Source organism: Balaenoptera acutorostrata, chromosome 2, assembly GCF_949987535.1.
Source record: "Balaenoptera acutorostrata chromosome 2, mBalAcu1.1, whole genome shotgun sequence".
In the NCBI taxonomy this organism is placed as follows: Eukaryota; Metazoa; Chordata; class Mammalia; order Artiodactyla; family Balaenopteridae; genus Balaenoptera; species Balaenoptera acutorostrata.
In genome coordinates this window covers 96,946,115-96,956,906 of record NC_080065.1, presented here as the reverse complement: position 1 = coordinate 96,956,906, position 10,792 = coordinate 96,946,115, and the positions used below count along the sequence as shown (strand labels likewise).

Genomic DNA, 10,792 nt, shown 5'->3' with positions numbered 1-10,792 from the left:
TCGTCGTGCCACTCTGGCGGGTGTCAGGGAACAGAGGCCCAGCCGCCCTCCCCGCCCCGCCCCGCCCCACCCCCCGCACCTGGGAGCAGCCTGGGGGGCAAGCTCAGGGCCGGCGGGCCCTGTCATCCTGGAAGGCCCCATGCTGGGGGCGGAGGAGGGGTCCAGCTGGCCTGGACGGTGCCTTCTTAACTGGCAGGGGTCTGGGCCTTGCACGTGGGCGTCACTCGTGACCCGCCCTGGCTTCAGAAACAAGCAAAATGACCTTTCTACAGAAACAGCTCACGTTCCGCGGGCCGCCCAGCGCCCGCTCTCTCGCGGTACTTGTGGCTGTCGGTACGGGTTCTGCCTGACACTGGCCCCGCCCACAGGGAATGAAGGAGCAGGCCCGGCTGTATGCCACGGCTATAAGACAGACAGAGCCGGATGTGACCCGCGCTTTCTGAAATCACATCATGTTCCGGGAGCGCTACGGCATCAAGTGGGTTCCCAGGGCCCCCCGGGGCGAGGGCGAGGCCGTGGACCTGGGGTGGCGGGATGCCCGACCCCTGACCTGGCTGAGCTGGCTGAGCCTTGAGGGGGCGCTAGTGGGCACGTGAGGAGCAATGGCAGAGGTGTGGGCACAGGGCAGGGGGCGGGAGGCCCAGGGGAGAGTGGGAGCCGGCCAGACAGGCTCAACGGGCCCCAGAGGGCCCCGTGGGAGAGGAGGGGCGCCAGGCAGCAGAGAGGCTGGACCGGAGCCCAGATGGACTGAATGCGGGTGAGAGGGGTCAAAACGACGCCCCATCTTGATGTTTTTAGTTATATATTTCTGCTCTTTTAGACCATTTCCATCATTTACAAAAATAAAGTGTGACGAACCCCAAATTCCATCACCCAGGTCCAACACTAAGGACCCTGTCCTGTCCCATCTCCTGCGTTCACCACACACTTGACCAGTACAAATGTTTGGCAGGGAACCCAAGACGTCTGGCCTCACCCCGTCCCTAGGCTCTCAGTATGCATTTTAAAAACAGGGATTCTTGGGACTTCCCTGGTGGTCCAGTGGTTAGGACTCAGCACTGTCACTGCCGAGGGCCCGGGGTTCAATCCCTGGTCGGGGAACTAAGATCCCGCAAGCCGTGTGGTGTGGCAAAAAAAAACAAAAAACAGGGATTCTTTTCTTACACGTGATCTGGACCCCGTTGCTACACATGAAGCATTTACTGTAATCCCCTAATACACAGCCAGGGAGTGTCTCTCCCAATACCTCACTGCTTTCTGAACAACCTGTTCCAACCCAGGTAACTGGGTGTGGGGTGAAAAGCCTGACTGCCCAGGAGACGGTGTGGGCGGGCAGGAGAACAGGTTCTGCCAACAGATTCGGGGCACCCATGATAAGCCAGCAGGTCAAGCTCACTCTGGACCAAGAGATGCTCATCAGAGCCCCGACCCGAGAGAGAAGAGGGGTCTGGCCACGGCGGTGCTGAGATCAGCAAGGCCGACGTGGGCTGTGCTGCCCAAGTGGTCGCCCTGGACCCTTCACTCGCCTCTCACAATGAGGTGTCTCTACCAAGGGGGCTCCATGGGCCCCGAAGTGGGGTGGCCCCATGTCTGCCTTGGCCAGGAGAGTATGTCTGTGTCTCTGCTGACCTCCAAGGCCAGGCCCAGGGCGAGTCAGACGCCACTGGCCCTCGGCACATCCATCACCCCACGGCCATCAGTCTGCAGGCCTCACGGAGAGAGGAGCCCAGGGTGTGAGGGATGAGCCTGGTGGGCCCTGACGTGCCCGCCACCCCTGCCCATCTACAAACCTGGGGACAAAATTTGGGAGGTTTCGTGTAATGGGCCACATGGTAAATATTTTAGACGTCAGGCCCAGCCACTGTTGTCCAAGAATGCAGCCTACTGGATACACATACGAGTGGATATGGCCGTGTCCCAACTTGTGACTCTATCTTAAACCTCTGGCTTGTTTGCAGGGTGGGGGGACTTGCTTGTGGCATTAGAAAACCAGACGGTCAGGATGGGGGAAGGCCATGGACACTGGGGAAGAGGCCAGCCAGGTGAGAGAGAGGACACCTATGAGAGAAAGAACTGACAAGTACAACTGAATCTAAATGTAAAACTTTCATTCTGCAAAAGACACTGTTTAGAGAATGAAAAAGAACACTACAGAGTGGGAGAAAAGATTTGCCAATTGTGTATCTACTAAAGGACTCACGTGGAATCAGACGCAAAGCGCTGGCGAGGACGTGGAGCATCAGGAACTCTCGTCCGGCACTGGTGGGGATGCATACGGTGCAGCCACTGTGGGAGACAGCTTGGCGGTTTCTTACAAAACTGCACGTACTCGCACCGTGTGCTCAGTAGTCATGCTCCTTCGTATTTACCCAAAGGAGTTGAAAATTTGCATCCACATAAAACCTGCATGCAATCTTCACTGCTTTGTTCATGATCGTTATAAACTGGAAGCAACCAAGATGATCTTCAGCGAGGGAATGGATAAACCACGGAATTCCATGAAATGGACTACGATTCAGGGACACAAAGGAACAAGCTATTGCTTCACTCAAGAGCATGGATGAGTCTTAGACGCATTTTGCTAAGTGAAAGAATACAGACCCATGTATGATTCCATTCATAGGACGTTCTGGAAAAGGCACAGCCCCAGGAGGATAAGGACCAGCAGCTGCCGGGGCTGATGGGCTGGGAGCTTGAGCTGGAGCGCAGATGCGGCGGCCCCTGCTGTGGGTGAAAACCCACGGGGCTGTACATCCCAGAGACCGAACTGGTGTGCAAACTGCAAAAATAAAGAAAATAACTCGTCGAACTGTATACCTGGGATATTTGCATTTCGTTGCATGTAGACTTTACTCCTGAAAAATGTTTAACACTGAGGTGCCCTGAAGACTTCACTGCTTTTTTGGCTTATTTCTTAAACACACCTGTTTTGTCGTGAGGGTTTGTCAGACAACATGAAACTAAGATCCTCAGCATGAAACAAGCACCGCTGTGTCCCCTTCCCCAGGCAGCAAGCCCTGTTCCACGTGCTGGCGGCCTACTCCATGTACGAGACTGTGAGTGTACGCACGCTCAGGCCCTGCCCCTTCCAGGGGATCTTCACGCTGGTCAGTACGCAGACGCACAGGGTCACAGAGATGATGCAGGGGGCTCCCCAGTCTCAGACTGAGACAGAAAGCCTGGGATGCAGACCTCTGCTTTTCAGGACAGAAACGGCCCCTGACTCCTGGGTTGCGCGAGCCCTGCTCTTGGCAGGGCTGCCAGGTGCTGGCCTCAGAAGAAAGTTTTTGTAACAAGTTAGCTCGAGCCCTAATAAGCATCGCTGTGGTCATGAAACTTGAGTTTTGATCCTGAAGATGCCATATTATTAATCGGAAACTTAGCAGGGATGGACGTTCCCAGTAACCCAGATGCCTGTGGGCCCCCACGGAGGTAGCTCCCACCCCACCTGCTCTTTCCAGAACATTCCCTCCAGGAACACCAGCTGAGAGGACCCCACAGGCTGCCCACAGTGGGGTCTTGGGCAAGTCTCCTGGCCTTGTGCCCTCCGAGGCCCGCACGGGCCACAGTCAGACCCCCTGCCTGCTCTCACGGCAGGACCTCCAGACCATGCTGGTCCCCATCGCCCTGCATGCCTCGTCTGAGAAAAGGGACCTGAGGACGGCATCCAGAGCCTCAAGCACGGAGCTCTCCCAGCCCGGAGGGCATCTCAGGTGGCCCCCTCCAGGGCAGTGTGAGCTCGGCCGGGCGGGAGCCCGTCTGGGAGATGAGGTGGGAGTGTGGTGAGGGGGCAGAGGAGGCCTCCATGCGCATCTGGGTCTTGCAGGAGGTGGGCACTGCCTGGGCATGAAGCAGGTTGTGGCCGTCCTGCTGATGTTCCTGAGCGAGGAGGACACCTTCTGGGCGCTGGTCCAGCTGATGACTGACGAGAAGCACGCCGCGCATGGTAGGTGCCTGATGTGGACCGCTGGGCGTGCCTCAGGGCCAGGGGTCTCCCCGCAGAGTTCCCCTGGCAGCAGAGTTCCCCGGCAGGGACCCCAGCCCAGTCCATCTCCCCATCAGCAAAGGGCCCTGGCTCCCCACGCTGCCCTCTGGGTCCTGGCGCCACGGCCCTCAGTCCCGGCTACCTCTAGACAACTCTCCCTTCCCTGCTGGTCCTTCTGCCTCATGCCTGCCACCCCCCAGCACCCTCTGAGCCCATGGCCAGGCAAAGCCCCGCAGCACCCCCTCCTGTGCCCCCAGCCTGGCTGCCAAGCCCAGGAGACGGCCAGGCACAGCCCAGTCACCCACCCCGTGGGCCGCACGCCCTGCCCCTTACTACCGGGAACCCCATCCCACACTGTGGCTGCTCTGGGGAGGGCGAGTGCCAGGACCGGACGCCCGCCCGGCCCTCAGCCCAGGGCGCCAGCTGAGCTGGGCCTCCGGGAGCGGGGCCTCTGCCCCGGCCGCCCCGGCCTCACAGGCTGTCCTGCCGGGAAGGGCATGTCCAGCCAGGGCTCGGGAGGGCCCCGCACGCTGGGGTCACTGCCGGGGACACCTGCAGTACTCGACCCCCCCTGGGCACGGCTCTGACTGGTGGGGGTCCGGGCGCTCCTCAGGCTTCTTCATCCCGGGGTCCCCAAAACTGCTGAGATTCCAGGCCCATCACGAGCACGTTCTAGGCAGCGCCCTCCCCCAGCGGAAGCGACACCTGGTGAGTGGAAGTGTCGTCCCCCACCACAGAGGCACTGTCCCACGGCCACTTCGGGGGCCTGGCCCCCCTGCAGGCTTCATTCTCCTTCTGGGGAGCCAGGGGCGAGCTCGGGCCGAGCAGGCCCATGGGCAGCACGTCCCCCCGGCCCCTGGGGGCGGCTGCACAGAGCCCTGAAACAGGGAGGATACCAGCCGAGCAGGCAGGCTCTGAGCCCCTGTGTCCGCCATTAGGACGAGGAGCAGGTGTCCACGGGGATTTACACCACCAAGTGGTTCCTTCAGTGCTTCATCAACCGGGCAAGGCTGCCCAGGGACGCCGGGTCCCCAAGGCGCTCCCTGCCCCCCACTCCTGACGCCCCGGGAGGGCCCAGCCCCACCCGCCCCACCCGCCCCAGAGATGCCAGGCCTCTCCTGAGGGACATCTGAGGGGCAGCCCAGAGCCCTCCTGGTGGGCGCGGAGCACCTCAAAGTCCCAGGGACCAGCCATTTCCGCCTCGGCTCCCATCCAGCAGGCTGGGTCAGCCCTGGGTGCAGGTGAGCCAGCGTCGTGCTCCGCTGCGGTGTTCCCACCGAGCGTGGGACAGGCTCTGTTGCCCCCAGGTTAGTAGTCGTGCTGGCCAGGCCCTTAGGACCCTAAGTGGCCTAGCAGGAGCATCTTCGTCCAGGAGCCACGACCCCACCGGGACAAGCCCACCCAGAGGAGGAGCTGTAGGACTTAGTCTGATGCAGCCTGGGGGGTTTGTAGGGACCAGAGGCAGATGGGGGGTTCTTACCCTGTGCTGGGACCCCCACTGCGCCCTGCTCAAGCTGCCCCTCCTGTGCCTACTGTCCCCACAGACCCCTTTTTTGCTCACCCTGAAGCTCTGGGACGCCTACATCCTGGAGGGCGAGCGAGTGCTCACGGCCATGGCGTACACGGGCCTCAAGGTGCACAAAAGTAGGTGGGCCTGAGCATGGAGCATGCAGGCTGCGGCGGAGGGAGGCCCAGCCGGCACGCAAGCTGGGCAGCGTGCCCTCCAGGGAGCGCCCTTTGCTATGGCCCTGCCCATGGCTCTCCCGGGCACAGCTGGACCCCCAGGTGTGGCGCACAGCGGAACACAGCCGCAGCCCATGGGAGGCGCCCCAGGGTGCAGGGGGCTGAGCCTTCCCAGTGGGGCCCCCGCTGTCCTGACAGCATCTGCAGCCCTAGAACGCTTCCTGAAGCTGCCCCTGGAAGGCCTGCAGGAGTTCCTGCAGGACACGCTGTCCCGGGCCTGGGCCCTGGAGGATGACACAGTGCTCAGGCAGCTGCAGGCCTCAGTGGCTGAGCTATGCAGGACGTGGTGTGACCTGCTCCCCCCCAGGTGGGTGCAGCTGCGGTCTCCTCCCAAGTCACCCCCTGGGGCGGTGAGCAGTGGGCTGAGCCCCGGGCCTTCCTCCTCCCCCCATCCGTCTGCTCTTCTGCTCTAACACTCGGCCGGCCAGGCCAGGGCTGGGCATCAGGCAGCCACCACACCAGAGGCAGCCATCTGACCTCGGGCAGATGCCAGAGGTCAACGGCCTGGACGGCTGCTCTCAGTGTTGGGCTGGGGCGGCCACGCAGGGCCCCACGGGCCCACCCTGCGCAGGCTGAACGGCCTGGTGGAGAAGCTGACCCAGTCTGTTCATTTCCAGCAAAACCTGAGGAGTTCCCCACGAGGCCCCTGGGCCTCTCCCTACCCCTCCCAGCATCAAGATGCTCCCCGGAGAGGACGGACTGGCCCTCCCTGGCCCACCTGCCCAGCACAAGTAGCCCGGACCCTCACCCGGCCCGGCCGTCTGGAAGGCCAAGGAGCAGCAGCAGCATGAGGGGACCATGGGCGCAGGCCTCCCTCTGGGGGCCTCGGAGGCTCCACGTCTGGCCTGCCCGCCCCCAGCCCAGGACAGCCCTCAGGATCGGCTGTGGCCACGGCGATGGAATTCCCTCCCAAACCTCCCAGTGAACCATGAGGCCACAGGCAAGTGGCCCCCAGACATCAGCTTTGAGCCGGAAGGCTGGGTCCCTTCCCCTGCAGCGCCTGGCTGGGCCACCCCCAGGGCCGCACGACAGGCCTGGCCCTGCAACCCCACTGAGGCCCCAGCCACCGGCTCTGCCCAGCCTGTTGAAGACAGAGCCGCCGGGCCCAGGACGCTCCTCCTGCCCTGTGGCACCTGCAGCCAGCGCCCCTTCCAGGGCAGTGACCAGCACGGCCACGACGGAGTCAGGGCAGCGCCCCAAGAGCTGCCCCAAGGCCCCGCACGTCCCCACGACCCCCTGACCTCTACATCCACAGGGAAGCTGGACGCTCAGGGGCCTCCAGAAGACAAGGTGACTGTGAGCACAGTGACCCCGAGGCCCCGGGAAGCCAGCGACGCGCCCTGCTGCTTCATGCTGCCCTTCCTGGAGGACGGTGCCCCCCTCGCACAGCACAAGTCCCTGACCCGGGAGGGCCTGGCCTGGCCTGAATTTGCGCCCCGGGAGGGCGGGGCGCCGTGAGCCTCCCCCAAGCCAGGATGATGACTAAAGGGGCTGCCCTGGCCAGTCCAGAATTCTGGCCCAAGGCAAGGCGAGCCTTCTCGGAGCTGTATATGGCCAGCTGGGGCCTGAACGTGCCCCACAAGGCCACTGCGGTGACCTGAGGTGGCTCTGGGAGCAACAGGCCGCCTCCACCGAGGGGGTGGCAGGGGCAGGTGTGCCGACCGCACCCCCGTACACATAAGGAGGCAGGGCTGGCCAGATGCCGGAGCCCACGCAGCCATCTGGGCCCCGCGAGGCAGAGCAGAGGGCGCTGCTGGGCAGGCTGGACCCAACAGGCTGCATCCCTTCCTCTGCCAAAGTCAGTTACTGCCTTTCAGGGTCCCCAAAACTCAGGAAATACAACCCCATCCGGAGGCCAAATGAGCTCTCCGCCTCCCAGCCATTCCTTACGAAGGCTTCCCTCCCAGGGGAAGGGACAGTCTTTGGTCTCAATTTCCCCCCTTGCTGGTTAAAGGTTAATAAAGTTTCATGTGTTAAGTGCTAGACTGGCGGGTTCTTGCAGCACACAGAGGTCTCCGCAGGATGCCCCCGGGGCCCCCAGAGGCAGAGGGGCGGCGGGCTGGACGAAGCTGAGGTTCCCGCATGCCTCCTGGGGGGCCACACACACCGCAGCCTCCCAGCCTCAGCCAAACACAGGGGTCAAGACCATCAGATAATTTACTGCGATTCAGCCCATGCCCAGTGGGCCAGGATGGGGCTGGAGGAGAGTGACAGCTGGGGGCCAGTGGCGTCAGTTCACGACAGTCTGTGCAAAGCGTCCTGGAAAGCCTGTGGTCACTGTGTCCACCAACCTGGGCTGGCTGGGCTCCAGTGGCCCTTCCTTCCTTCCCTGCCTCCTTCCCCCGAGTGCGCCTCCTCCCGCTTCACATCCCACATCCGGCACCTCCACGTCCCGCCTCGGTCAGGAGAGCAGGCACCTGCAGCTCAGGCAGCCCAGGCTACCCTCATCCGGCAGGCTCAGCCTGCATGCCTTGTGCTGCCGGATCTTGCGCACCAGCATGTAGAAGGCATCCGCCACGCCCTAGAGAGGGGGAGCCAGCTCGGGGGGGGGACCACTGCCCGGCCTCGAGCAGAACCCCAGTCCCTTCCCCACCCCGCCCTGCAAACGGGGAGCTGGGCCCTGCTCGTCTCGGGCCCCAGGGCCACTCCGTTGGGAGGCCTGTCCTCAGCAGCTCCCCCACGGCCCACTGACACCTGCGGGGTGCTCTGGGGGCACAGAGGCTGCGGCTCCAGGGTCACTGCTCCGGCCTGGCTCAGGGCAGCTCTCTCCTGGGACCTCCACCTCCCCCAGGAGCTGTGTCGGCCCAGACCCAGGCCCTGGCCTCCCTCGCTGCTCGGCCGTCTAGGGAGACTTACAGCACGAGGGGCTGCTAGGTCATGGGGGTCCCAGAGAGTCCCAGATAGTCCCGGAGCTGGAGCCAGAGCGTCTGCCCTGCATCGAGGGAGAGGGGGCAGTGAGCCCTCTGCTCACTCAGCACGGCCAGACCAGGCAGGGCACCCTCGCTGAGCCCCCTGGGCCAGCCTGCCCTCTGGGCCTGGATATCCAGGTAATAGGGGTGGCAGGCAGAATGGTGGCCCAGCCGCTCACCTGTGGTACCTCCAGCCCAGAGGTGGGAGGGGGGTCCTGCCTCCAGCTGCACTTATGACTGTGTGAGAGAAGCAGGGAGCCGGCCCCCCAAATGCAGGGCTGACAGCTGAGAGCATCTCCCAAGCACTCACCTGAATTAGAAGCAGCTAGGTAGGCAAAAAGGCTGAACTGGAGGTTCTGCGGGCTGAGGTTACTAGCACCCCCATGAGAAAAGGGGGTGCCACAGTGGCAGGCACAGGCCGGTGGCAGCCGACAACTGGGTCCAGGGCCCCCTGCCACCGGGCATGCTGGTGCACTTGACAAGTATTCACTGAGCACCTATTGCATCCCAGATGCTGCTGCAGGCACAGGGTGACAGGCAGACAGAAAGAACCCCTGCCCTGGCAGGCTCGGGCTATGCTTCAAGGAAAAAATCCACATAAAGGGAAAATAAAGAGAAACCCACGGGGCCCCAATACCAGAAGAACTTTGGAGAACATAAGGCAGGTGAGGAGGTGGGCAGGTGGGGGACCAAGGCTCCAGGAAGCAGAAGCTGATCATGGGAAAAGACCCAAAGGATGTGTGGGAACAAGGGGACAGGCGAGAAAGGAAAAGGGCCTGGGTGGGGTCAAGGACCCTAGCAGGGGTGTCCCCAATTTGTGATGCTTAAAGAAGGGGTTCCATTGCGGGGACAACGGGCAGTGACTTCCTAAACCCCAGTGTCACCTAGTGTGTGTGATGGCCCCCAGGGGGCCCGAGCTCTTCGGAGGGGTCCTTGGAGGGTGGGAGACGCCGCCTAGCGCCATGGTCACGGGCGGGTCTCCGCTCCAGGGCACACAGCCTACTTGTGGGGCCCCGGAAGACAGGGCCCGGGACACGGAGCCGGAGGCGCTGACCTGGGCGAGGTAAAGCAGACCAGCCGCTGCCCGCGGCCCCTGCCACCGCACCCCCCTGCCGCTCCTGAGGACAAACTAGAGGCCAACTCCTGGACTGGCCTGGAAAGCTGAAGGGATTAAAGCTAATTAAGAATAAATCTTAACAACTGGAAAATGTTCCTTTACAGCCAAGTGCCTTTTGGCTCTGAGAGACAAGCACAAGCATGCCCAGGCTCCAGGCTCTGTGGTCCTCCGTTTACCGAGCACTTCCAGCGGCGGCGCTGCGGGGCTGCAGCTGAGGTTGGGGAGCTGTGGTCCCTTCCAGGGCCGGCAGGCAGGGTGTGGATTCGGATCCGCGGTCCTCCCCACTCAGCCCCACTGCGCACCGCGAGGGCCTACTAGGTGCCAGGTGCTTTCTGATTTTGCTAACAGCCCCGAGCAGATTGTGCTCCTGTTTACAGAGAAGGAATCTGAGGTGTGGAGAAGGCACGTCACCTATTCCAGGTCAGTCCCAGAGCTACTGAGTGTGAAAGCTGAGATTCAAACACTTCTTTATCATTAACTGTAGTCACCATGCTGTACATTACATTCCCCTGACTGCTTTTATAACAGGAAGTTTGTACCTTTTGGCCCACTTCACCCATTTTTACCCAACCTCCAACGCCTGGCCCCTGGCAACCACTAATCTGTTCTCTATACCTATGAGCTAGACTTTTTTCCTTTATTTTTTAAGATTCCACATATAAGTGAGATTGTATGCTATTTGTCTTTCTCTGACTTATTTCCTTAGCATAATACCCCCAAGGTCCACCCATGTTGTCGCAAATGGCAGGATGTCCTATTTTTTAAATGGCTGAATTATATTCCATTATATATATGTGTATATATATGTATGTGTATATATATATATATGTATGTATATATATGTGTATATATATATGTATGTGTGTATATATATATGTACGTGTGTGTATATATATGTATGTATATATATGTATGTGTGTATATATATATGTACGTGTGTGTATATATATGTATGTATATATATGTATGTGTGTATATATATATGTACGTGTGTGTATATATATGTATGTATATATATGTATGTGTGTATATATATGT

The 10,792-nt window shown here is 60.9% G+C and overlaps 1 non-coding gene across 1 annotated transcript; it reads left to right on the top strand.

Moving 5' to 3' along the window:
* The first annotated feature begins 1,027 nt into the window (after window positions 1-1,027).
* On the top strand, window positions 1,028-1,101 carry TRNAD-GUC (transfer RNA aspartic acid (anticodon GUC)). Its single transcript has one exon. It is a non-coding gene; the product is annotated as a tRNA-Asp (tRNA).
* Window positions 1,102-10,792: the final 9,691 nt, after the last annotated feature.